Genomic DNA, 26,354 nt, shown 5'->3' on the forward strand with positions numbered 1-26,354 from the left:
GGTGAGGTCGATGTTGATTATAGTAAGGCGGTGAACCTCTTGGTCCTGACCAAATTCCTGAATCAACTACTGCTGCCTCTTCCCTCTTCTTTCTTCCGATTCTTCCTACCCCGCCTTGAATAGCTTGAGTAGTCGCCTTAATCGCTGAATAGCTCATGATTTTATTTGTCTTGAGGCCTTCTTCCACCATAACTCCCATCTTTACTACTTCGTTGAATGATTTCCCAATCGCTGAAACCAAATGGGCATAGTAAGTTGGTTCCAAGGCTTGGAGGAAGTAGTCTACCATTTCACTCTCCTTCATAGGAGGATCCACTCTTGCTGCCTGTTCTCTCCACCGGAAACCATACTCTCTGAAATTTTCATTGTGTTTCTTCTCAAATTTTGTCAAAGATAGTCGATCTGGGATGATTTCCAGATTGTATTGGAAATGGTATGCGAATGCCTGTGCCAGGTCATCCCAGGTGTACCATCTCCCATGGTCCTGGCGTGTATACCACTCCAAAGCTGATCCGCTTAAACTTTGACTGAAGTAAGTCATCAATAATTCATCCTTTCCCCCAGCTCCTCGCATCTTGCTACAGAAACCCCTTAAGTGGGCTACTGGGTCGCCGTGCCCGTTGTATAGGTCAAATTTGGGCATCTTGAAGCCAACTGGTAATTGCACATTGGGGAATAAGCACAAATCTTTGTATGCTACACTGACTTGCCCACCTAATCCTCGCATTTCTCTGAACGATTGTTCGAGACTCTTGACCTTCCTGAACATCTCTTCTTGTTCAGCATTTTTGGCTGGCTTGTCAATTTCGGTTGGGAGATCAAAACGAGGAGCAGTTGAATGGATTTCGGAGGCTTTGAGGGTGGGCTCCGGGGGGTAATATTGGTTGTCCTGGGCCTGGAATGTAGGCTCACTAGGAGATTTGTGGAATGTAGTCGGGGGAGGTGCTACGAAAACAGGAGTCATAGGTGGAGGAAAATATGGAACTGGTTTCGGAGGTGGAGATTGCGGTGTCTGAGAGGTGGTGCCTCGGTAGTGCTGGTAAATGGGGAAATTTGGGGATAATTCAGTGGTAATATTATCCTGAGTTTGGGTCATTGATGGAGCAGGGTTAGTTGGGTAAGACGGGGGTAACTGTCCTGTAGACCAGGCTTGGTACATCTCAGCCATTTGCTGCTTGAGTTTAAACATCTCTTCTTTCATTTTCCCGACATCCATCTCCTCTAGCTCCATACCTGTGTCAACATCTGGGATAAACATACTTTCGGGTATTGGTCCTTTTGATCTTGTGTGATAATGATAATATGCCAGTATACTCTTTAGAGAAACTAACTGCTTGAATTCTGAAAATGAACAAACTTGTTAGTTTTGAGAGTTTAACACATATATAATTACACGTTGAGATGCAATGCTCCTAGACAAATAATCCCTTTCTATTATGCATTTGCTCGGCTGCTTGTGTCGTCCCAGCTTTCTTGAAATTTTTATTATTGTTCACTTTTAATTTTATTTATTATATATATCTTTTATTGTGGTGGTCGAATCTTATAGAGATTGCCTACGTATCATGCCCCCGCATGAATCAGACCTTGCGTAGTTCGGACACGAGGCAAACACTTTTATTCATTATACAAAGATGAACAGACATTACATTTGAAAACTTTGTAAGAAAATGGCTTGAAACACACACATTTAAATCAAAATAAAAGATACAATTCTTAACATCTCACAACGTGCCCCACTTTCCACTTGTGTTAATAGATTATTTGCTCAATGTGGGGCTTGACCTGGATGACCTCCCAGCGTACGATACATCCTTTCCAACTCCATTGCTAGATGGCGGGCAAAAATGGGTGCATGCTCTGTAAATCTTTCATAATCCATTCCTTGGCAGTTTACGTAACTTTGAGAGGTATAGACTGCCAGGTCGTGGATTTGAGCCCTGAAATCTTGGAGACGTTGGTCTTGGTCCTGCAATTGCTGCTGGCGAGTGGTGGCTATATCTCTGACACGGTTTTCACGATCTAGAGCTGACTCTAATAGAACTCGGAGTCTGGCCTGCTCTAATCTTGCATGCACTCTTTCCCTGTCGATGTCTGCGTGTTGATGTTCTCTGTTGCATTTTCTTGCCTCTTCTAGTTGTGCACAAAGCTGATCTTTCGATCGTATCCAATGGTCTTTTTCCTTCTTGAATTGTGCCATGTCTTCTTCGGATTGCCTTACTTGGCGTTCCTTATTAGATCTGGCCTCTTCGTTTAATTGTTGGATACTTTCTTTTGCTTTGCTCAACGCCCTTTCGTTTTCCGCAAGAATGGAATCATAATCTTGCATTCTTTCAAAAAGATTGGCGATGGTTTTTTGATCCTTCCAGCTCCTCTTTGGTGTCTCAAAAACGCTTTTCATTTTTTGGAATCGAGCATGAAGATTTTCATTCTCACAGGCCAGACTCTTCTTCTCGCCTTCGGCTTCTTGTGCTTGCAAATCTTTCTCCAAACTGAGGCTTCTCAGATTTTCTTTTAGGGCATGGATAGTTGCTTTGTACCCTTTTTCCTTTTCTCCCCAGATCAACCGCTCTTGGATTTTATCATTGATGTTTTGAACATGGGGTCTTTTTGTTGGCCTTCTTAGCTCAGGCTCTGGTACATCATCCACGCGAGACCGTTTTTCAAACCACCTTGCATATCCAGGATTTATCTCACCCTTTGTAGTGTCTGGGACTTGAGTATCACTTTTCAAGTATCGACATCCATTCCACATCTGCTGAAGTAGAGCCTCGGGAATAGTGGCTTCTGGGTGTAATTCGATTACTTGCATACTCAAATCTTCATCATCAGGAACTACTTGATATCTCCCTAGTTGTCTTAGGACTCTTAGTGGCGCATACGGCTGGATGCTTCTCAATCCCAATAGTAGCAGATAACTATTTGAGGTTGACATGTGTATCACTTCCTCATCGGGAGCCATCCCAAAGTCCATTCAATCTGATTTTCCGTTAAAGCTTTTAGATGAGATACCCATGCTTCTATCCCTTCTGGAGCCTGATAATTTTTTATTCTTTCCTCATAACTCTCGATGTAATTATCATTGTTTGACCCATACTGTATGATCTTGGACTGTTGTTGGAGATGTTCAATCACCCACATTTGCAACAAAATTTTGCATCCTTCGAAGACTTTTGCTCCTGATTTACATAAAGTCAAAGCCCGATAAATGTCTGAGAGAATGATAGGGACAAGGGTGTGATTTTCTTTGGTGGTGAGGATTTGCACAACTTTCGCGGTGCGAATATCAATTGTTCGCTCTTTGTTTGGAAAGATCATGATTCCTAGAAAAGCCACCATGAAGGCAAAGCGACGGTGAATCTGCCAAGTGTCTTTGTTTTGCTTGTTAGTAAGGCCTTTCTCATGAATTTCGAACCCATCTGACTTTCCGAACCTTGAATACAAAAAGTTGAAGGAACAACATCCATTGATGACATTGCTTTTCCTGATTTGACTGCTGATGTTCAGGAGACCGAAGAATCGATGTACCGAAGGAGCCTTTGTAAATATCAGGCTTTGATTTCTTAGACTTCCGTCGAAACCAGCATATCCAGCTATCTCCTCTAATGTAGGAGTAAGCTCGAAGTCAGAGAAACGAAAGACATTGTGAACAGGGTCCCAAAAAGTTACTAACGCCGCAATCAGATCATCACGGGGTTTAACTTTCATAATATCCGTGAGATTTCCCAAATGCTTGACGACCCATTTTTGACCATCTTCGCCTAAATCATACCACCACATTTGAAGCTGAAATAGAAACTCTTCTGTATACGTGGATGGGGGGTTTTGCGTGGTGCTCATTTTGTATCTGAAATTTAATTTAATAAAGTCAAGACTCATTTTGAAAATATACACTAAAAATCATTTTCAAAAATTTTTATTTATTAAAACCTTTATTTCAAGATTTAAAACTATTTTTTGGAATTTTTTTTTTAAAAAAACAACCCATTTTATTCCTTGGTTCTCACCATGATTTCATTTAAGCTGGTCAACAAGCATGTTCGAGGCAAATGAATGCACAAGTAGCAAGAAGGATGCATCAGGATGGTCTTTTTGTTTCGGGTTCACCTGTCCTAGACAGACCCAACCCCTGTGTTGAGTCTCCAAAGCCAAATGTACATGATGCAAATAGACGTTCCTACTAGGGATCCGGTACATGGCTGAGTTATTCTAGGTGAAAAACCTGAGGTTAATTGTTCTAAACCTGGCTTACCCAAACGGACAGTTTGAGCCGAAGTGGGGGCAACGTACCGGGAGCACGAAAGTCTACCCGGCCTAGTTACTTGTCCCAACTCCGTCTTATTTGGTATGACTTTAACAGAAAGGTGGGCCACGCGCACGTGTACACCATAAATTCAGAAGGCTCAGAAAGAAGGAGGTTTCGTAGCAGTTGTATATATTCACAATTCAAATAATATTAAAGCGGTAAAAAAAACATTTAGCATGTTAATCATATAAACAGTTGAAAATCATATAGTAAATAAAGCCAATTATCGCAGTTATTTTAAGCTCGAATTCTTTAAACCCTGAACCAGTGGTTTTGGGTTACAGCAGCACTTTTATCCCCAGCAGAGTCGCCAGAGCTGTCGCACCTCCTTTTTACCGCGCCCGCGGGGCGCGTGGGGAGTTTTCTCCAATTAAAGGACAGTCGAAACGGGATTTATTTAATTATTTCTGTTTCAGAGTCGCCACCTGGGAATTTTAAGGCGTCCCAAGTCACCGGTTTAAATCCCTGAATCGAGGAGAATATGACTCTATTTATTATTCTGCGAACCAGAAATCCTGAGTAAGGAATTCTGTTAATCCGGAAGAAGGTGTTAGGCATTTCCGAATTCCATGGTTCTAGCACGGTCGCTTAACTGTTTTTATTATTGGCTTAATTATTTTTTTGATTTTACTAAATACGTTTTTTTTATTTCATGATTTTACTACCGCTTTTACTTATTATTTACAATTATATAAACGAATTACGCGTACGTATATTCGTATTATATACCTTCCATAATTACGGGGATCATGTCACGCATACGTGTACACAATATAATTGACCATATTATATCCTTTATTACAAATTCATATGTTCGTGATTTAAAATAAAATTAAGAACGTCACCACCCTTATATTTAAACAGTGAACTGCACATCCCGGGTTATATGAAATTTTTTTTTTACATCCTCGAAGAAATCCCTTTTATTAAATATTCGCTCGAAATTGTGCGTATGCATAATCCGATTTTGCTTTTAAAAATATAATCAGAGTACGCAAACGCATCCCTAATTGCGCAAAATATTTGTAATGGTATTATGGATTTTTCACAAATTGTTTGTTATATCTACACATTTTATATGAAAATCCTGAGGAATTCACATTTTTAGGATGCCTTTAATTTTTTTTTTTAAAGGATTCACAATTTATTAAATATTGCCCGTCGATTATAATTTTCGAGTATAAATTATATTCATCCACACTATTCTGATTCAAAGAAAAGAATAAAAATATGATTAATACTGTTTTTAGCAAATACAATATATATATATGCCAAAGAATGAATTGTATATGAAACTAACAAGAATGATTTATGAAGGGAAGAACTATTTTTTGAAGAATTTTTATTATTTTTATTTAGTGCAAATTCTATTTCTACTTACCATTGATATAAAGTATTGCAATTTATGCTTGTACACCTCATTTCATTCTCATATACTTGCTTTTAATCTAATAGGCCTAATTGTTTGGTTAATTTATTTATGAGGGTAAATAGGCATCAAGTTGATAAGAAAAGAATTATTATACAAGCTGATTCAATAAAATTGCCTTACATGCAACCTAACTGTATGTCGTAAACATCGTAACAAGCTATATCATATCACTTTTCGCCAATGGTTATACACGCATCTATTATCTTATACATGAAAAACACCACCAACACCATTTTAATCTTATTTAACAATAAATGTTACTAGTGTAGTTTTCTTGATATTTCTACATTACTCTTTACTTAGCTAACAACACCAAAAAAAATTTAAATAATGGCCAACATTCATGCCCTATTCCCTACCTTGACAACTTAATTATAACCTCCTTTAATGAAAATTTAGAAATTAACCTTATTACAACACTTATACAAACTTCAAGAAATGACATTTAACTTACAGTCATCCCGTCAACATATACTACTTATTTAATCATGAAACAAAGCTGAATTTTTAACTAAAGAGCTCAAATGAATAGAAGATACTATTACAATTCAAACTTTATTTATTGTCATGTTGAAACCCTTCACAACATAGGTTTTAAAAGATATGTACCTGGCAATGAAGGAAGAAGGAGTTAAGATTTCAGCAGTAGCAGCAGTAACAAATTCAGCAGAATAGCAGTATACAGCAAGTCTGAACAAGACCCGTTAACCCAGATGAACAGTGACAGAAACTTGAGGAAAAATTTCAGATTCAAACTGAACAATATCCACAAACAAACAACGGACAGATTCTAGAATAACATTTTTCAGATTTCAGTTTCTTTCCTATTTCAAATTCACATTCCTAATTTTCTGTTTCTGCATTTGTATCTGTTTCAGATTTTGTGTGTGTGTGGATATTCTCTTTTTGTTTCTTTTTCTGTTTTCTTCCTCTCTTTCCTCTTCTTACAAAATAATCTGATTTCTGTTTCTGATTCTATTTCTATTTCTTCCTTTCTTTCTGTTTTTCTCAAATGTATCTGTATTTTTTTTTCTCTTCAAAATCTGCCTTTTAAATCAGATTTTTCTCTCTCTCAATTCCCTCTTAAAATCTGATCTCTATCTTTCTTCAAAATTTGTATTCAAAATCTGACCTCTTAAAATCTGTTGGCTTCCTGTATTTATACAGGTCTGTCCCTTTCTTTTTAAGTGCTGGCTGGACCCTTTTCTTCTTTTAAAATCAGAAAGTTCCATTAAAAACTGCTTTTGAATACTTTAAATGATCTTATCCTGATTTTAAGCAGCCTCATTACCCTTTGTTCCCCATTATTATCTTAAACTATAGCCACTAACATTCCACTTTCAGCTCACTATTATTATCAGATTACCTTCACTATTTTACCCCAGAAATGCCCCTGAAATCTTGCTGTAATCACTGTTATTACTGCCCTAAAATTCAGAATCTATTACAAAACAGATTTTAAAATCTGTCCAGGCTTAATTATCCTTCTGATTTAAACAGCTAGAACCAATCCTAGACAAATTCTTAAGATAATTGTATCTACCTAACCCTTGTAAGCTTGAATTCAAACTTAACATCACAATAACATTACACTGAATTCAGTATAATAATTCAAACTGAACTTTAACTTTGAACAAAATTAAACAAACACAGGAGCATTGTCAATATACTGACAATGCCCTGAAACTCAATGTTCAGAAATCAACATATACACACCATTGACAAACTTTCTGCTTATTAAACGAGAATCAATTAATTGGGAAGAACTAATTGACTGATTTCAATGATAATAATCAATTCCAAACAGATAAACAAGGTATTACAAACAGCATTAATGGCAATAAGAATTTACAAAACAACTAATCGACGAACTTAATCGAGTCGATTACACATATTATAAACACTCATAAACAACAGAAACAATAGTATAATTCTGATCAAATAGACGAGTATGAGACAGTATAACAAAATTGACTAGAAAATTATGAAAAATTAAACAGACTAATGAAACAAACATAGAATACATGTAGAATACACATAAGAAACAGAAAAATTACCTCTGAACCTTCAAATTCAACCGGACTCAAACTCAACTTGGGTTCGGGCTTTTTGAAATCAAACAGACCTTAGTCGAAGTATTTTCAACTGAAAATACTTTGACTAAGGTCGATTAAACCTCAATCTTTCGTCTGAATTGAAAAAGATTCCAATCTTGGAAAATTTAGGGTTTCAGATCTTGAATTTTAAATCCGAACACTTCTGGGTAGATTCGAATCAAACCAATGATGACACAAGGGTGAGGGAAGCCTAAGGGTGATTTGGTGTTAATTTGAACGGGATCTGAGTGAATTCATTTTTGATTCGAACCTTCAAAAGAAGATTCGAAGAGTTCTGAGGGGATTCGAACCAAACCAACACTAGATCCATAACGAGGCATGCTAGGGGGTGCTATGGTGTTAACTAGGGGCTGTTTGGTTTAGATCTGAGCTTGGCTCGAATCTTCAAATGAAGATTCGAGAACCTTCAGGGAGATTCGAGCCAAGCGGATAACATATTCGGATAGAGGGTGTTCAGTGGGGTTCTGGGGTGTTATTTTGGTGACCGGCGGCGTTGTTGCCGCCGGGTTTCAGGCGGTGGGGATGTTAGGGCGGCTAGGGTTAGGGGTTTGTTTGAGGAAGACGATGATGAACAGTGGAGAGGGGGGTGTTAAGTTAGGGGGCCGGGGTAGGGGTTTGGACTTATATAGGGACGGGGTGGGTTGATGCTGACCGTTAGATCTAGTAGAATGAAAGGTCAGGATTTATCCACTTAACCAAATGATGTCGTTTGGTTTAAGCTGGGGGGACGGGTTGAACCGGGTATCGGATCGGGTAATGATTACGGGTTAGGTTCGTGGGATCTCAGCCGTTGGTCGGCTTTGATCCAACGGTCACTGATAAACTACGACCAAACGATGTCATTTTGACTCGTTTGAATAAGACCGGATCTGGGCTGCCTGGATTGGGCTGAGGGGGGGTAACTTGGTTTTGGGCCTGGATTTTAATCCAGGTCCGATATTTTTTTTATTTTTCAATTTATTTTTTATTTTTCTAATTTAAATTTCTAATTTTAATTATAAAACAATTTTAACTTCTAAACAATATTAATCACACAGTGGAATATTTAAAATAGAACAAAATGCATATTTTTGTGATTTTATTTTGAATCAATGCATAATTAAATCCTAGATATGCATGCAACATGTATTTTATTTTATTTTTCATTTTATTATGGCAACGTAAATATTTACGGATATAAGACAAATATTTAACAAACATCACGCAAATTCAAAAATTGCACAATAAAAGAAATTTATTTTATTTTTGATTTATTTTGGAGTAGTTTTCGTAAGGCAAAAATCACGTTCTCACACATACACATAAGGTGATACCTAGGATTAAAGATCATTCAACTTCTAAATACACTTGTATACAAAAACATAACTACATATATACTAATTTTAATACCTATATACAAATATATACTAATTTATACATATTTATACATATATATAACAACATATACAATTAATGACATACCTTGTTGCATTAGATCTCTTCACCTTGAATTGGAACCTCTCGCGTACAGCCAAGTTCTTCATCACATTCATGACTGTCTCTTTATCTTTATAAACTTGATCCTCCTCAACAAATTCGTTCAACATATTATCTATTATACCCGTGTTTTCACTAAGTTTCGTGTTTTCAATCAATTCGATATCATGCATAATCTCAGTGCTATCAATTGTGGATACATCTATAGAATTGGAACTTGTAACAACCAAACAACTTGAACTTGTAGCAACCAAATAACTGGAACTTGTAGCAACCAAACGATTATCATAAATCTCTTTCACTGTCACAAACAAGGGATATTCAGTGAAATTCAAGCTTTTCTTCTTTAATTCGATATACACTTTTACACCTGTATCATTGTATATCAGAATCGGTTGCAAACCATCATTTGGGAGAAAGTTAATCTCTATTGTGTTTAACTCACTATTGATCCTAATCTGTTCCGAAATAGCTGCAACTAAATTGTTGTAGCTGAATGTCGACTCGATTATTACACAATCGCTGACGAAATTGATAAACTTATTTTCTTCCCATTCACCACTATGAAGAACGTAAACGGGAAAAAGCTCCATCGAACAAAAAATTAAAATCAAAATTGCAGCCAAAAATGAGAATTGCGCTGATTTGTAGCAAAAAAAATTGAAGAAATTCGAGATGAAAAAGAAATTCTAGGGTGTTTGGGGCTGCATTGATCGCAAGATCTCATTTTTGTAGTATTTGGGGAAGAAGATTGAAAAGAATCAGAGAAAATCCAGCTGAAACAAAGAAAATCCCGCTTCTTACTCCCCAAAAACGAAAATAACGCCCCTTTTTCGAATATGAGCCTCTAATTTTTGGGCTATTCAATTGTAAATTGAAATTTGGGCTATAAAGTTGAAAAGGAGGCAGCCCCGTTGTTTTAATATGAAATTTTTCCATTTACGTCCCTAGTCACTTGGCCGAACAACCCATAAAAAAATGACCCATGTTTGAAGCCCTTATCCAATGTAGCCCAGGTTGTACATAACCTGAAAATTATTTTTCACCGGTTAGCCCACCCCTTATTTCTGCGTTCCCCTTTTTTCTTCGTTCCTCTTTTTCTTCGTTCTTATTCTCCTTCCCATGTCAGCCTTTGCACCACAAAATTTCTCTACTATTGTTATTCTCCTTCAATTCTTTTTCAGATTTCAATGGTTAACTAAGGATCTGAAAAATAAAAGTCACCATTACAGGTGGTTCGAAGATTCGATTTCAGAAATTGAGTTTTTCGATTTGTTAGTTGTTTGGAATGAGTGTTGTCTCAATTGATTGGAATCATCAAGATAAGTTCAAAACTTAAATTTCAAGTGATTTGGAGTAGATTTAGGCTATATTTGAGTTAAATTTCAGAGGATGTCCAAGGAAGAAGAAGAACACGTGAAGCTCCATTGATAGGATTCATTTGTATAATAATGTATAATATTATATAAATAGTATATAATAGTGTATAAACACAATTTATACACTATTATATCCAAGGTTGATACATTATTTACAGGTATTTGGTGAATTTCTCGCATTTTGTTCTTCTTATACACCTATATACATAGTGTATCAAGAATATTTTCACTCTGTGATTATACATTTTTATACACTTTTATACAACTATATACATAATGTACCTCTTTGTATAAAAGTGTATAACATTGTATAAAAGTGTATAAGCACCGTTGACGAAATTTTTGTACAATTTTCACTTGCAATTGTTGTATAAAACTAGTCCAAATCTCTAGCAAATAGTTTCAAACTTTGTATACAATCTATTTAAACTATTTCTAATAAGTTCAAACAATACACACTCCAAATTTCTCACAAAATCATAATCGAAATTTAACAAGATTAGTATTAAAGGAGATGAGATTTTAGGTTTCTCGTGTCTGTTTTTGCATTTTGCAGTTGTGATAGGTATGTATAAACTTGAAGATATACAAAATTAAAAAAACATCAGAGAAGTATTGGTTATGGAAGAAGGCACGAATGAATGTTGACTGAATGGGGAGCTGATTTTTGTTTTCAGTTTTGTTTTGCATATGATTCTTTTTCATTAATTAAATAAATTAAATATTTATGGGTGAAAAATGAGGAGAGAGCTACAATAGGGGTAGATAAGAATAAATGGGGTTGTTATAATTAGAGGGAATGGGAAAAGAAACGATCTTATTGATATTTGGCTACACATTTGCAAACTTGTAACTGGGCTAAAATAGTGCAAGATCAACTTATGGAGTGCATTATTGTAAAAATAGCACGGTATAACCAGTTTTCGGCCTGGTCATTCAAAAATAGCCAACGTTTACTAAGTCAATGAAAAATAGCCACTATTTTGCTGCAAAAACAGAGACCGGTATGCTTGCTGGAACTCCAGTATATTATGCTGGAGTTCTAGTGTACTTATGCTGGAACTCCATCATATTATGCTGGAGTTCCAACATATTTATCCTGGAACTCCAGTATAATATGTTGGAGTTCAAGTATACTTATGATGGAACTCCAGCATAATATACTGGCGTATTTTCCGGGTTTTAACAGTGTTTTCGCTCAGATTTATCTTTACATGAAAAGTGGCTAAATTTCGATTACTTTTGAAACTGGGCTATTTTTGAACGACCAGTTATAAATCTGGCTATTTTTGAATTTCTCCCTGCATTATTCTGTAATTTTGTCATAAATTTTATATAGAGTTTCTTTAAATATGACATTGAGTCATACTTCTAATAATAGAATAATATTGAATCCTATTTGAAGTTATATTTAATAGAAGAATTTGAATCCTTGTGAGTATCCACGGTAAATCTTAAATATTACCATTCTATCCAATATGGAATAATCTCTTTTAAAGAAATAATTTAATTTCAAAGATGTAAAAGCTTATTAATATTTTTAGAATATTTTTGTTGTTCAAAATTTAGTATGGAACATTCATGCTTTTACAATAAAATAAAATAAATATATAAATAAATAGATAGATCGATAGATACATAATAGATTAACATGGCCTGAATTCCTTCAAACGTTCAGATTATTAGTATCCAAAAAGGAATCAAACGTTTGAGTGTGGGGAATGGCAATTTACGCTTATTTCATTGAAAATCTTAGGCAAAAGCCTTATATAAACAAACGTTTAAGCCATGACTTTGGAATTAAACTTCTACACCATATGGGATTTATATCCCAAAGTGCGGTAAAATGGGATTTTTCAGTCTCCTTGTCTAAATAACTAACTGAACTAATATACGGATAGGTTAGCCTCGTCAACTTTGTGTAACGTCCTATGTGTAGTTTGAATGGGAAAATAATTCTAGGCTTAGGTGATTTACATTTATGTTCTCAAATTATATAAATATTTAAGGTTATAAAAGTCGATCAATATTTCAAGGATATTTTGATCGTTCAATATTTAGCATAAATTATTCGTACTTTTATAATAACTAGTTTTGGAGTACGCTTGTTGCGCGTGTATATCATACTAAAAAATATAAACTTTTTAAAAATCACATAAATAAATATTGTAAGAAATATTTTTGCACTATAAAATAAAAACTAAAGGAAAAAGTTATTATTACAAGATTGGCTTGATATGTGAATTTGATATTGTGAGATAAACACATTCCAGTCCTTTTTTCATCATATTAAATCTTTTTTATTCGCATCAAATATTTACATCAAATTAATTTCGTGCTTTTAATATAGCATATAGATTACTTCGTCTCAACAAGTATAAATTTTATAAAAATTACATAATTATTTTTAGGAAATGTATGTTAGTAACAAATGATAATGCGCACACACCACCTATTCCAAAAATGTCTATTTAAATCAGTCGATACTGTCACACCCCCTTTTACCCCTCCAAAAGATAATGTGGGTTATGGATTGTGGGTTAAAGAGTTTTTCCAATTAAAGTGACAATTTGAAATAGGGATTATTTTATTTACAGGGTCACCACTTGGAATTGATTTTTGTCGGTGTTCCAAGTCACCTTTTATTTGAATCCCAATTCAAAGGAAGGTTTGACTCTTTTACTATTGGTCAGCAAAAATAAAGTCCGGATAAGGAATTCTGTTGAACGGGGAGAAGGTGTAAGGCATTACCCGAGTCCCGTGGTTCTAGCACGGTCGCTTTATTGACTATATTTGGCTTATATTATGTAATTACTCATTTTAGGACCTATGTTTATTTTATATTTTACCACTTTTAATTACTTGATTACAAAATCTTGAAACGAATCACACGTACATATACTCTTTTGGTGCGTCAAAATCTATGTCACGCATACGCATACACAACTAATGACACTTGATTATTACTAAGATTGTTTGGCCAAAGTCACTTAAAGGAATTACATGTCTTAAGCCTCTTTTCAATTAAGTCCAAATCTGTATTAGTCCAGTGCCGATAAATCCCACCATCTCACCTAATCTAAATATATTTTAACAAAATTGCTTATGTTTTTAAAACGACAAACATTTTTACATATGTTTAATTCATTAGATCTACTGATTCAGGGCATTAAGTTGATAAAAGACAAGAAAACAAACAATCATCACATTTGAAAAAAACTAAAATAAACACATGGCTAAAAGACAAAGAAACAAATAACATATTAAAAATTGGTGTAAAAATATACCTTGTATTGATTGAATCCAAACTTTAAAATTGCTGGTACTAAACAACCAAACCAAGAGCGACGACCGCCACCGGGAACCTCCAATGGCACAACATTGTCGAAAGCACGAAATTGACTGAAAGTGGAGAAGTGTCAGACCTATTTCAGGGGTATTTTAGGCTTGGCTTTGGGTAGCATTAGAGCTGATTTTCGGGGTTGTTAGCAGCTGATCTCTGCTGTTGTTTTAGCGCTGTTGCGACTGGTTTTTGGCTGATTTTAGAGCTGTGTTAATGGGTTGAAAAAGGGTGCTGGACATGGACGAATTTTTTGCTGGGTTTGAGGATTGTTTCGCTGTCTTTTGGAGCTTGAATTTCCAGCTGGTTTGGGTGGGTTTTGGGCGACTTTTGGCTGCCTTTTTGCTGTTTTTTTCAGCAATTTCGCAGCAAATTTCCCTGCTCTTTTTTGGCCTCTGGGGTCGAAGTTTGAGTTGTCCCTCTTTTTTTTTTTTAAGAGGAGCTTTACATGGCTGCTTTTATGGCGGAAAAAATGGAGTGTGATGGCTGCTTTTTTTTTGACTTTGTTTGTCGAAAGTGACCAGTTCTTCATGAGCTTTACAGCTGGGTTATTTAGGATGCAAGATGATGCACTCATCCTCTTTTCACACGCTCATTTTCCTTTTATTGTCCCCTACTTTCCTCCTTCTTTTTTTGACTTTTTTGTTGTGTGTGTTTGTATTAGTAAGATATAGTGGAAATGTGAGTTGTGAAGGAATAATTGTGTTAGTGGTAAGGTTCGTGCTAAATGATGTGAAGGAGTTAAAAAAATTCAAGCATGGTCAAAAATTAGATGCTCACAGATACATGTTTATTGATTTAAATGTTACAAATATTTTAGGCTAATTATGTTGCACTTGATGTATTTATAAAAATTGAATATGTATTGTTCAAGGAAAATATAACAACAAAACTACGTTTAATAAATAATTAGTTAAATTAGTTCAATATAATTCTCAAAGTTGGTGCATATACATTTTGAGAGATAATTACTGATTCTATTATAAAACATAGGGTCCTCAACAACTAATGCAACTGATTTTAAAGTAAATCATTATCCTAAATAGCACAAAGAAGATCCAAAAAATCATATAGAAAATAAAAATCAATCAACATCGTTAAATCTATAAAAATCAAAGAATGCAACTCGTTTTAAGTTATATACGGATTATGCTTACTTTCTCCAAGTCGAATCCATAACTGACCTAGCGAGATGTTGGGAAATCAAAACAAGAAAAATAAGATGTTATGTAAAGCAGGACACTAACGAAAAATTGAACACTAATTAAAATCAAGCATCAAAGTAATAAAAAAAATAAGATGGCAAATGGTTAAAAAAGCCAAAAACAAAAATAAAGAGAAAGAAGAAGATACCTATGTGATGTAGTGGACATGAAGTTATGAACGTATCATGAGAAAAGTAGTAATTGGTTTCCATACCTCTCGTATACAAGAGAAGAATTAGAATTGGATGTCGAAACAAACTGTGTCTTTTGGGCAGTGTCATTGTGCGAGTGGGATTAATAGTCCAAAATATTAGGAGTTTTTAATAAGGAAAGATTTAATAATTAGTATTTTAAATGATTTTAAAGTCCAAAAATATTAGGAAGATAACTTAGATTACTATTTTGTTCGGTGTAAAAATATATTTTTAAGGGTATAAAAGGCGAACGACATTTCGCTAAGGGCCTTCATGCTTTTAATATAATATAGAATAAATATAAATAGATATAGATATAGATATAGATATAGATAGATAATATTCATCACTTACTTAGGAGATTAGAAAACGATGCAGTGTTGTTTGTTTCTTTGCCATGTTTGCGTCGTTTTAAATGAATTGATTTTTGAATTATAGTGAGAACTGAGAAGATTTGTATTGGTATTTTCGATTGTTTTGTTATGTTAACCCCAAAAAAATGTGTTGGATAGAAAAATAATAAATATTAGAAAATAAATTACTTTATCCTTTTTCTATGAACATCTGCTTTTTTTAATGTATCAAAATATACGTCCCTCTACCAATAATGTATTTATATAAATTTTCACTAAAGCGTAAACTTTATAGATTATTTACTCTAAGGGTCATTTGTTCGAAGACAAGTTATGCAGGATTAATAATACAAGAGTTAATAATACCGAAAATTAGTAATTCATGAATTATAATGCGGGGATTAAAATGCAAAAATTTTATTTTTTATTTTTACTTTTTTAGATAATTTTTTTAGCATCTATATTCTTATATTATATTATATCTTATATAAATAATAAGTAAATTTCAACATAAGTTATGCAGATATTATTTTAAGAGAAAAATAAATGAAGCAAACTAAATGATGTCTATAATTGTGGAGAGTTTAATGTGGTGATTAAACCTTGTTTACCTTTCAAATTGGATAATAATTGAATTTGTACGCGATTTTAAGGATATGTGATATAACTTGATACAAATTAAGAAGACACATTAATATTGAAATTAACGGTAAGAAAATAAATGCAAACCACAAAATTGAACAGCCTCTGACTTTGATCACCCTCGAGTCAAGAAATATCTCAACTAGTGTTAGAACTGAACGACAAGGTGAGAAGAACTAGAAATGATTAGTATATTGCTTTCTTTTGTGTGTGTTATAATGTATCCTACAAATGATCTGAACCCCCCTTTGTATAGTAGGGGTGTTCTACTTTTGGTATAATTCTATACAAGGTAAAAATCTCATGATTTGCTAATTAATCGGCCTCTTCTTGATACATGCCGAGATTTTCGCCGTGATCCTTGACCAATTGCAGATATTTCGGCTTTCCGTTATTTGGCTCGGTAAGTTTCCCTCGATCTTGCTCGGTCTCTGGGTCACAAACTCGACGATCTAATTTTACATCTTGGTTCGATATAACCCGAGCTCAAGCTTTGACCTGCCATGTTTCAGCCTAGATTTGTCAAACAATGGACGAACCCAGTTTTGACCGTATACAGAAAGTCCCCTCGTTTTTCGGAGAGAAGATGACGAGAAACGATATGAACTTCCGAACCTCGCTCCGATAGATCATGACGCAAGCGACAAAAAGTCGTTGAAACGTCCCGTCGGTCCAGTCTCCAAGGCATTAAATGTGTGGTTTTGAACATTCATTAGTAAACTATAAATATCCCAACTTTCATTCATTCAAACTTTATGTTCAAAAGCTTCTTCTACTCTTGTTCTTTAAGAATCTCTTCACTCTCCAACTTTTGTGCCAAGATTTCTTGAACCTTTTGCGGCAACTAAGCGTACCTTCTTAATATCCTTTTCTTCATCTTTGCTTTAAAATGGCGAAAACTTGTAAGACTCTTCCACAGAAAGAAAAAGTTTCTTCATCATGGCCTGTCGGCGATAGGATTGCGGCGGAGCCACTCCCTGAAGAGTTCGTTCCAGGAGGGTGGCTGATCGGTGCTGATTTCAAGATAGAAAAAACTTCCTCGATACCGAGTCGATGTGAGCCGGTCTCGGGATATATATATACAATCACCGATGATCTCCTCTTCAAGGTCAAAGAGGATTGTAACTGGGTCGATAAATAAGTGGTAGTGCCCTCGCCTGAGGAATCAATTACCACCCATATGGAGGTTTTTTTTAGGTGTTTACACTTACCTCTTCATGTTGGGTCCCTTAGACCCGATCATTATTGCCTTCTGCAAAAGGTATGAAGTGACCCCCAGTCATATCAGTGTTATTAAAAGTGCACGTTTCTCGCTTAAAGCGCAGAAGTGAGGTGAGGCGACTGCCCTGCGCTTTTCTGCCCTAAACCGCGACTCACATGAATAAGCGCACGCTTTACCCTAAAAAGCGAGAAGCGAGGCGATGAAAAAAGCACAGAAAAGCTCGCTTAAGCGAGGTCCAGGCATCTGCTAGGGTTTTAAAAAAAATAACTTCGCAAATACACTTACGCAAATACTCTGCTGCAAGCGACGACTACATTGTTCGACGGGTAAGTTTCTTCTTCTTCTTCTTCTTCTGATTTTTTTCAGTTAACTATTTGACTCCCATTTCTCTTATTCTTTCTATTTTTTTCAGTTTTTATTGCTCTGTTCTTCTGCCCTAATTTATGCTATGTTTTCTCTGTGTGCTCTGTTTTTTGTTATTTTCTATTCTTTCACTGTTCTGGTTCGTATCCTTAATTATTCTTTTTTTTGGATTGTTGATTGTAGTAAATTCATTCTTATTATTCAATAGCATCAAGCCAAAAAAGAGATCCAACTTGGGCGAAGGAGTTGCAATTGGTAGTACTAACACAAAAATGCAATGTATCTTTTGTCAAAAAATTTATAACGGTAGAATACATCATCACAAGAGACATTTAATTGGTGGTTTTAGAGATGTCAAAGAATGTCCAAGTGTTCCGGATTCTGTTAAGCAAGAAATTAGAGAGTATGTTGAGAGAGAAAATGAGTTAAAAAATCCAATGAGCCATGGAGCATCTATGATTAATCTTCTTAATGAAGATAGTCAAATGGATGAGGATGACCTTGAAGTCAATGATATATCAATGAGACCACCTCCCTCAAAATCTCAAGGAAAAAATTCAACAAGTAGAAGTGGATCATCCACCGCCGGTAGCAATGTGAAAGGTCCTCTTAATCTTTTTTCTCGCAAAAACCAAATGAAAAGAGAAAGGGTGAAGCTATGGACTTAGATTCTTGTAGGAAGAGTTTAAGGGAGCGCGTTGTAGATGCTTTTGCCAGGTGGATGTATGATGCAAGACTCCCTTTTAATTGTGTAAATTACACCGATAGTTTTGGTGAATTTATTGAGGCCGTAGGCCAAAATGGCCCAGGAATGAAGCCCCCTACCTATCATGAAGTAAGAGTTCCTTGTCTAAAAAAAGAGGTGGAGAAGACAAATAAGATTGTCGAGGAGCATAAGGTGCAATGAAAAATTTATGATTGTTCCATTATGATGGATAAATAGACAGCAAAAAAAATGGAAAAATGGTCATTAATGTTTTGGTGAATTCTCCGAGAGGTAGTGTTTTTTTTTAATTTTATGATGCTAGTGACTCTTCAACCGGTTCCAATAAAATATTCAACTTGTTTGAGAAAACAATATTAAAAGTTGGACCGGAAAATATGGTTCAAGTTGTTACTGATAACACAAGTGATAATAAAAAAGTGGGTGACGTGTTGAAAGGAGTTTTCCCGAATATTTTTTGGACTCCTTGTGCTGCACATTGTATCAACTTGATGTTTGGTGACATTTTCAAGTTAGCCCCATATTTTACAGGTGAACAAGTGGTTCTTATTTTGTATTTTAACCTTCATGTTAATTGCTTATACTTATTAACTATGAAATTTGATTTCTTACAGTTTTTGCTAAGGCGATCAAGATACGTTCTTACATTAGTCAAAGGCCATTGTTGTTGAACATGATGAGAAGAGACAGAAATCAGAGAAATTTGGTAAAACCGGCTAAGACAAGATTCACGACAGCTATCATGACTTTGCATAGTTTTTACCTGCAAAAGAAAAATTTGCGAACCTTGTTCATGTCAACCAAATAGAGTGAGAGTATCTATGCAAAGGAAGCTCTTGGGAAAGAAGTTGCGAGATTTATTGCTGGTCCATATTTTTTGAATGACACTGTTCAAGCACTTAAAGTTAGTAATCCTTTTGTTACTGTACTTCGTTTGGTGAATGGGGATAGAAAAGAGATACATTTATGAAGCCATGGATAGGGCTAAAGAATCTATTGAGAAGGCATTTGATCATGATAGGAGGAAATATGAGAGAGTTTTTGAAATCATTGCTAAAAGGTAGACGGATCAACTTAATTAACCTTTACATGTAGTAGGGCATATTTTGAACCCCAGATTCTTTTATACAAATAACGAGAAGAAGACTTTAGATGTAGACATGTGAAAGGGGTATCATGCACGTATTGCAAAGTTGGTTCCAGATAAAGCGATGAAAGACAAAATAGGCGAAGGGCTTGGTGTGTATATGCAAGCCGATAGAATACTTGGATTAGCTTCGGCCATTAGAGGCAGAACCAAATTGGCACCAGGTAAGCAAGTTCTTTCAATTGTTTTACTCTTTAGAGCTTTAACTTTTAAGTTATTAACTTCTAAAATAATACTTCTACAGTTGAATGGTGGATGCGATATGATTATGAAGCTTTAAACTTGCAATAATTTGCTATTAGAGTTCAAAGCTTAACTTGTAGCTCATCCGGATGCGAGAGAAATTGGAGTGTTTATGAACATGTGAGAAGCTATATTACATTATTACTAAATTGAAGTGTATCTCAATTGTCCTAAGTACTCCTCTTAATTACCTTCTACAACTTATATGCAGATTTATACTAAGAAGAAGAATAGGCTTGAGCTAAAGAAACTCAATGATCTCGTGTTCGTAAAATATAATAGAACATTGGCTCGTCGTTACAAAGCTCGCAATATTATTGATCCAATTTTATTTGATAACATTGATGAAGCAAATGAATGGTTAACCGGAGCCCCCAAAAATCGTGAAGAAGAAGAAGAAGAAGAAGAAGAAGTATTTGAAGGAGAAGGTTTCACTTTTGGTCATGTTGCTATGGCAAGTGGAGTTGAGGAGAATGTTTATGGTTTTAGGGGAAGTACTTTAAGGAGCAAAGAAAGAGTATCTACAAGTACAAGTACATGTACAAGTAGAACCCTAATTGATGAAGCCTCTGATGAAGAAGAAGAAAAAGATGACCAATATAATAACTCGAACATGACGACACATCAAAAGCTTGGAGATCTTGTTGAAGAATAGGATGTTGCTCCTTTTGTGATTTTGTTTTGCATTTGCTTAATATGTTATGACTTTTGAGGATTATTCACTATCTAGTTTTAGTATCTATTATTTACTTCTTGATTTAAGAATTTAAACATTTGCTTAATATGTTATTTTTATTGAGTTCTTGGCCATTTATCTATGCCTATTTAATTTATGTGTTAAATTGCGCTTCATATGAAAAAAGTGCACGCTTCGCTTCGCTCTTCTCACTTCGGTGAAGCGAGGCCTTCTCGCTCTCCAAAACACTGGGTCAGATTCACCCATATTTCTAGAGGATAGTGATTCTTTTTTATTTTTTCGTAAACAAAATCGAGCGGTGTACTTTCACCCTCGATCACCTTATGCGCCTGTACAGTCCCCGACTCTATCGAGGGGATTAATCAAACTTGCTCGCTGGGCCACCAGGGCCCCGTTCTCGAGTATAGATAAGGATCGGGACCGAGTTTGGATGGGTCGATTTGTTCAAGTGAGGACCTCGGACTTGATCCCTGCCGAGTATATGCCATTTCTCGAGAAATGGAATATGAAGCGTAAGTATAACTTCTCCTTAAGGATTTTATTTATTGTTTCTTCCCTTTGCTTCCTTCTTACGGTATTTTTATGGTGCAACTGTGTCTCGGATGTCAGATGCAGTTCCTCAACTCAATGAGCGGGTCGAGGGCCTGGTGCCACAAAGACCATATTCCGATCCCGCATGGCACGAATTGTCGAAGGGTCGGTGAGAGGCGCATAATCATGGTAAGTTTTCTTTTCTGATGTAATAATGTTTGATTTCCTCCTTGCGCTATCGAATTCTTTTCGATTTTATTTTCTTTTGTAGGTCTCCCCAAAGATGTTTCTATGAGGTCTCCATCCGGTGATGAGGATGTGCCTCTCAAGTCCCCTGCTCCGAGGCAGGATGATGAAAAAAAGAGAAAAAAGCCTCGAGCTCCCCGAACTCGGAAAAGAAAAAACCAAAGAAGAGGTTGCGCAAGCCCAAGGGAAGAACCGACACTCTATCCTCGAACTCAGTCCACCGACTAAGGAACGATTTCGAAGAAGAAGAAGAAGAAGAAGAGAAATTCAAGCTGGTGTCCTGCGTGCGGGCAGGTGTCGTGATACAAGGGCCCTCCGAACTGGCATGTGCTGAAATTGAACCATTTCAACATGAGGAGGTTGATGAGGGAGTTTTATTCGAAGCTCCCGAACCATAAGGGGGTGAGGCCACTCCGCCCTAAGCTAGGGGGGTCGAGAAAGAGAGCGAGGCTGATGCTCCTCGAGCAAAGGAAAGTGCCCTGAAAGATGCGCTTGGGCGATCGACTTTACCAGTGGGTCTCCTTAGTTCTCAGATGCCATGATCCATGAGGCCGGCATGCTAGAAAGTCATTCTTACGAGGGGCCTCAGGGGGATGCAGATATCCACAACTTCTTAGATGGGTTAGAGTCTACTACCTTAGAGGATGTAACTGGGCTCGGAGATTTGCCGGTGCCAAAGAAGGTACCATCGCTGGGAGCCAGTGGGTCTTCCTCGAGCCCAAATTTAGTGGACTGGGTCCCGGCTCCGAGTGTTGACCCTGATCGAAAGAGGTCAATAGTTTTCTCTACTCGGAGGATACCTAGGTTTTCTTTGCCCTCGCGGGGATCGCTAGCTATCTTCGGTGTTTGGTGACCGAAGAGGACCTGGCCATGATGGACAAGGTAGAAATGCCCTATCTATTTAATGAAGCTCAACAAACATTGAATCGGGTAACTTCAACTGTCTTTTTCATTATGTATTTTAAACTTAAAGTTGTAAACAATCATAACACATTCCTTTATGTTTGTAGGCCTCGATACTGCACCATGAGACTTTCCTCCAATACCGGGAGGAGTTAACCCAACATGAGGCCGAGGTTCGAGTGCTTACTGAGAAGAGGGACACCTACAAACGTCTTAGTAAGAAACTTCAGTCCGAGTTAGAAGTTGTTACAACCCATATCCACACGCGTTAGTTCATGCCATATATTAGTTAACATAAATTCAAGAAGGAATTTCCTTTGAGATGATAAGAAGTTAATCCTATTGGTCTTAAGTGATACAAGGGTGTATAAGGGTGATTAACAAGTATTAGAAGTTAAACGAATTAAGAATGTTGTAACTCGTATTTTCAGGTAAACCAAGAGGTTCTTAATACACTCAAGGTCATGTATTAAAGTGTTTGAATCATATAATATCCGTATCATAAGTCTTGAAGTCAAACGAGTTATGAAACAAAAGTCGCCAAACGTTGTCGCAACATAGGTTCATAATTTTACTTAAACATTAGGTTAAATATTTCTAAACTTTTCTCCTAATTTACAAAGAATTACGGGGTGATCTACCCACCAAATTAAATATCTATGAGTCTAGTTTCCAACGCATTAAACCATTTGTCAATACGATCTCAGAGTATAGAGATATTCATATTTTCGCAAGCCTACGCAGATTGGTAGATGACAAGTAGGTGCATCACCTACTTGCCAAAATGATAGGACAAAATTAAAAGACCTAAGTTGGACAAGAGAGTACTTTTAAGGGTTTATGAACTCAGTTATTTCATCCATATTTTAGACCCTCAAAACTAAAGTTAACCCCTGCAACTCCTCCCCAAAAATCCCACACAAACCCTAATCGATTTTCCCTCTCTTTCAAGTTCTATTTGAAGGTAAAACCTAGAGTTTGAAGAACCAAGGGAAGGGCTGAGTTATCCAACAAGTAAGGTAAGTTACTGCCATCTTTCATACATTTTTCTCTGCTGTGAATTCATGGTAATTCGTTCTATACATGTAAGAACTCACGGGACAATGATCGGAAGCCGTGAGTTCGAGTTATTCACTTGTAGCGGACTGTTTTGTGGACTGTTTTGTGTTGCTATTGGGCTGCGTGTTTTACTACTATTTTGTGGAGTTTTGGAGGTGGAAGTGTGTGGAGGAAAACCATATATATGTAGGGTTGTGGGCTGATAGTGATTCGTAACATTTCTGGGTCGTTTGACACGACTACGGTGGTCGTCGTATGTATGATGTAATTAGGTTGTGCGTGGACTATTTTGGGAGGCTCAATATGTTTATTACTGATGTTGTTTGGGCTGTTTGATGATTGTTTGCAATGGTGTGAAGTTAAATATATAGGGCAGGTGCTGTCCGTTTCAACGTAAAATAGGTTGTGGTCGATACATAATAGTTATGACGCTTAAATGATAAAGATAGTATCGTTTCTCTTATTGTAGACTAAGGAGTTGTGAAAATTGCATAGCTTGTAATTGAGGCAGTATATACAAGGTATGTGAGGCTATGCTTTTTCTTCTTTTTCACGACTCCGATAGTACATAATGTAATGAACGAGCTTCCAAAGATACTCTACTCTTAGAAGCTAGCAGTACTTACATTGCTTTCCCTCTTATGGACTGATTGATGTTAATGTTGCTTCTCTTATTCTTATGTTACCAATGTTGTTGGTACTTCCTGATTCTTATAAGGTTCGTAATGAAGAGTTGGTCCTAATAACGTGTACAGAGGATACCGACCTTACGTCAATCTGAAAGGTTTAGAATGTGATTCCATGAGTCGAGCATGCATTATGTATATGTATCTATTTTACTCTACCGAGCCGTGCTATAGTCAGCCGAGTACGGCACATATTTTGCAACCACTGATCAGTTGGGTTTTACCGAGCTCCACGTGGCCGAGTACGATTCTACCGAGCCTTATGACGGTCGGGTACGTTTTTACTGAGCCTATTATGGCTGGGTATGATATGATGATGATGAGACCCACAGAGGCGTATGTTTTAAAAGTTTATGTATACATACATATGTATCATGCATTTCATGTCAGTATCCCTCAGAGGTACTTAGATGTTCCAGGTTGTATATTCTCTATCCCAACTTACATTACTGTTCATATTTATGGTTCCCTGCCTTACATACTCAGTACTTTATTCGTACTGACGTCCTTTTGTTTGTGGACGATGCATGTCGTGCTGCAGACCCTAATAGACAGGCAGGTGCAGCTCCCCCACCACAGTAGGTTGTCCAGTTCAGCAGTGATTGGCGAGATCCCTTCTCCGGACTTGCCGTGGTCTTGGTATGCATTTTTGTTATAGACATTATGGGTATGTCGGGGCCCTGTTTCGGCTATGTTGCAGCACTTATGTTCATTTAGAGGCTCATAGACAAGTGTCGACTCATGTATAGTTTGGTATGTCTTGTCAGCTGGTTTTTGTTGTATAGTCTTTCATGGTAGCGTGGTAGCTCGTACCTTATATGTAGTTTCTTGATTGTCTGGTCATCCCCTGCTATGTATGTTCATGCCGTCATATTTTATTGCTGGTTGTCCATGATCCAGGTCTACCATTTATATTGCTCTCGTCAACCCTAAAAGATAATAAAAAAAAGGTTAGATAAAATGTACGTTAGTGCTCGGCAAGTATGGTCGGGTGCTAGTCATGGCCCTCCAGTTTGGGTCGTGACAAACTTGGTATCAGAGCAAGTCTGTCCTAGGGATTGTCTATGAGCCGTGTCTAGTAGAGTCTTGATTATGGATGTGTAGCGTGCCACATTTATAATCAGGAGGCTACATGACATCTAGGGTTGTTACCTTCTTCCTGAATCTAGATTATGCGTAGAGTTGAGTCGTAAGTATTTGTCTCTAATATTCACCTTGTTTTCTTTCAGCGATGCCTTCGACTAGGAAGCAAACAATTAGTAAACGGCTTGATACAGCTGCGGGAGAGGGTACCAGTCAGGTGTCCCAAGCCAGAGCAGGCCAAAGTGAGGCTCAGAATGAGATGTCGTCTCATACCTCAGCTACCCCGTCTCCTTTAGAGGATATTAGGAGGCACCCAACACCTCCAGTTCCTCCGTCTAGCACTACAAACCAGGATATGCGGAGTGCTTTGCAGTTATTGACTAGCTTGGTAGCTGCTCAGGCTCAAAGGCAGAATACAGGTGCTGCTGAGAAACCAGTTAGTACGAGAGTTCGTGATTTTATTAATTTAGACCCTCCAGTGTTTACTGGATCAGACCCCAAGGAGGACCCACAGACTTTTATTGACCAGGTTCATCGTACACTTCGAATTATGCATGTTAGTGATACAGAGGCAGTAGAGTTGGCTTCATATCGGCTACGGGATTTAGCGGTTCTCTGGTATGATAGTTGGGAGAGATTCAGGGGTTCGAACGCTCTTCCAGCTGTGTGGAAGGAATTTTCTGAGGCCTTTCTTCGTCACTACTTGCTAGTTGAGATACGACGAGCTAGAGTTGATAAGTTCTCAAACCTTAGACAAGGTAATATGAGTGTGCGAGAGTACAATATGCAGTTCGATTCTTTAGCAAGGTATGCTCCCCATATGGTGGCCGAGATGAGTGATAAGGTGCATTTGTTCGTGAACGGATTGGGACCACATCTGATAAATGAGTGCACGACAACCTCCTTGGTGGAGGGCATGGATATTTCCCATATTTAGGCTTATGCCCAGACCCTAGAGGATCGTAAGCGCCAGCAGAGGGCAGATAGGGAGCAGGATAGGGGCCAA

General features: G+C 36.7%; 1 long non-coding RNA gene across 1 annotated transcript; it reads right to left on the minus strand.

Annotated features, from left to right (window-relative positions):
• Positions 1-6,110: 6,110 nt before the first annotated feature.
• On the minus strand, positions 6,111-14,620 carry LOC142174715 (uncharacterized). Its single transcript, XR_012703749.1, has 3 exons — positions 13,998-14,620; positions 9,317-9,632; positions 6,111-6,347 (listed from the first exon to the last, which is right to left on the minus strand). It is a non-coding gene; the product is annotated as an uncharacterized LOC142174715 (long non-coding RNA).
• Positions 14,621-26,354: the final 11,734 nt, after the last annotated feature.

This window comes from Nicotiana tabacum, chromosome 20, assembly GCF_000715075.1.
Source record: "Nicotiana tabacum cultivar K326 chromosome 20, ASM71507v2, whole genome shotgun sequence".
Taxonomy (NCBI): Eukaryota; Viridiplantae; Streptophyta; class Magnoliopsida; order Solanales; family Solanaceae; genus Nicotiana; species Nicotiana tabacum.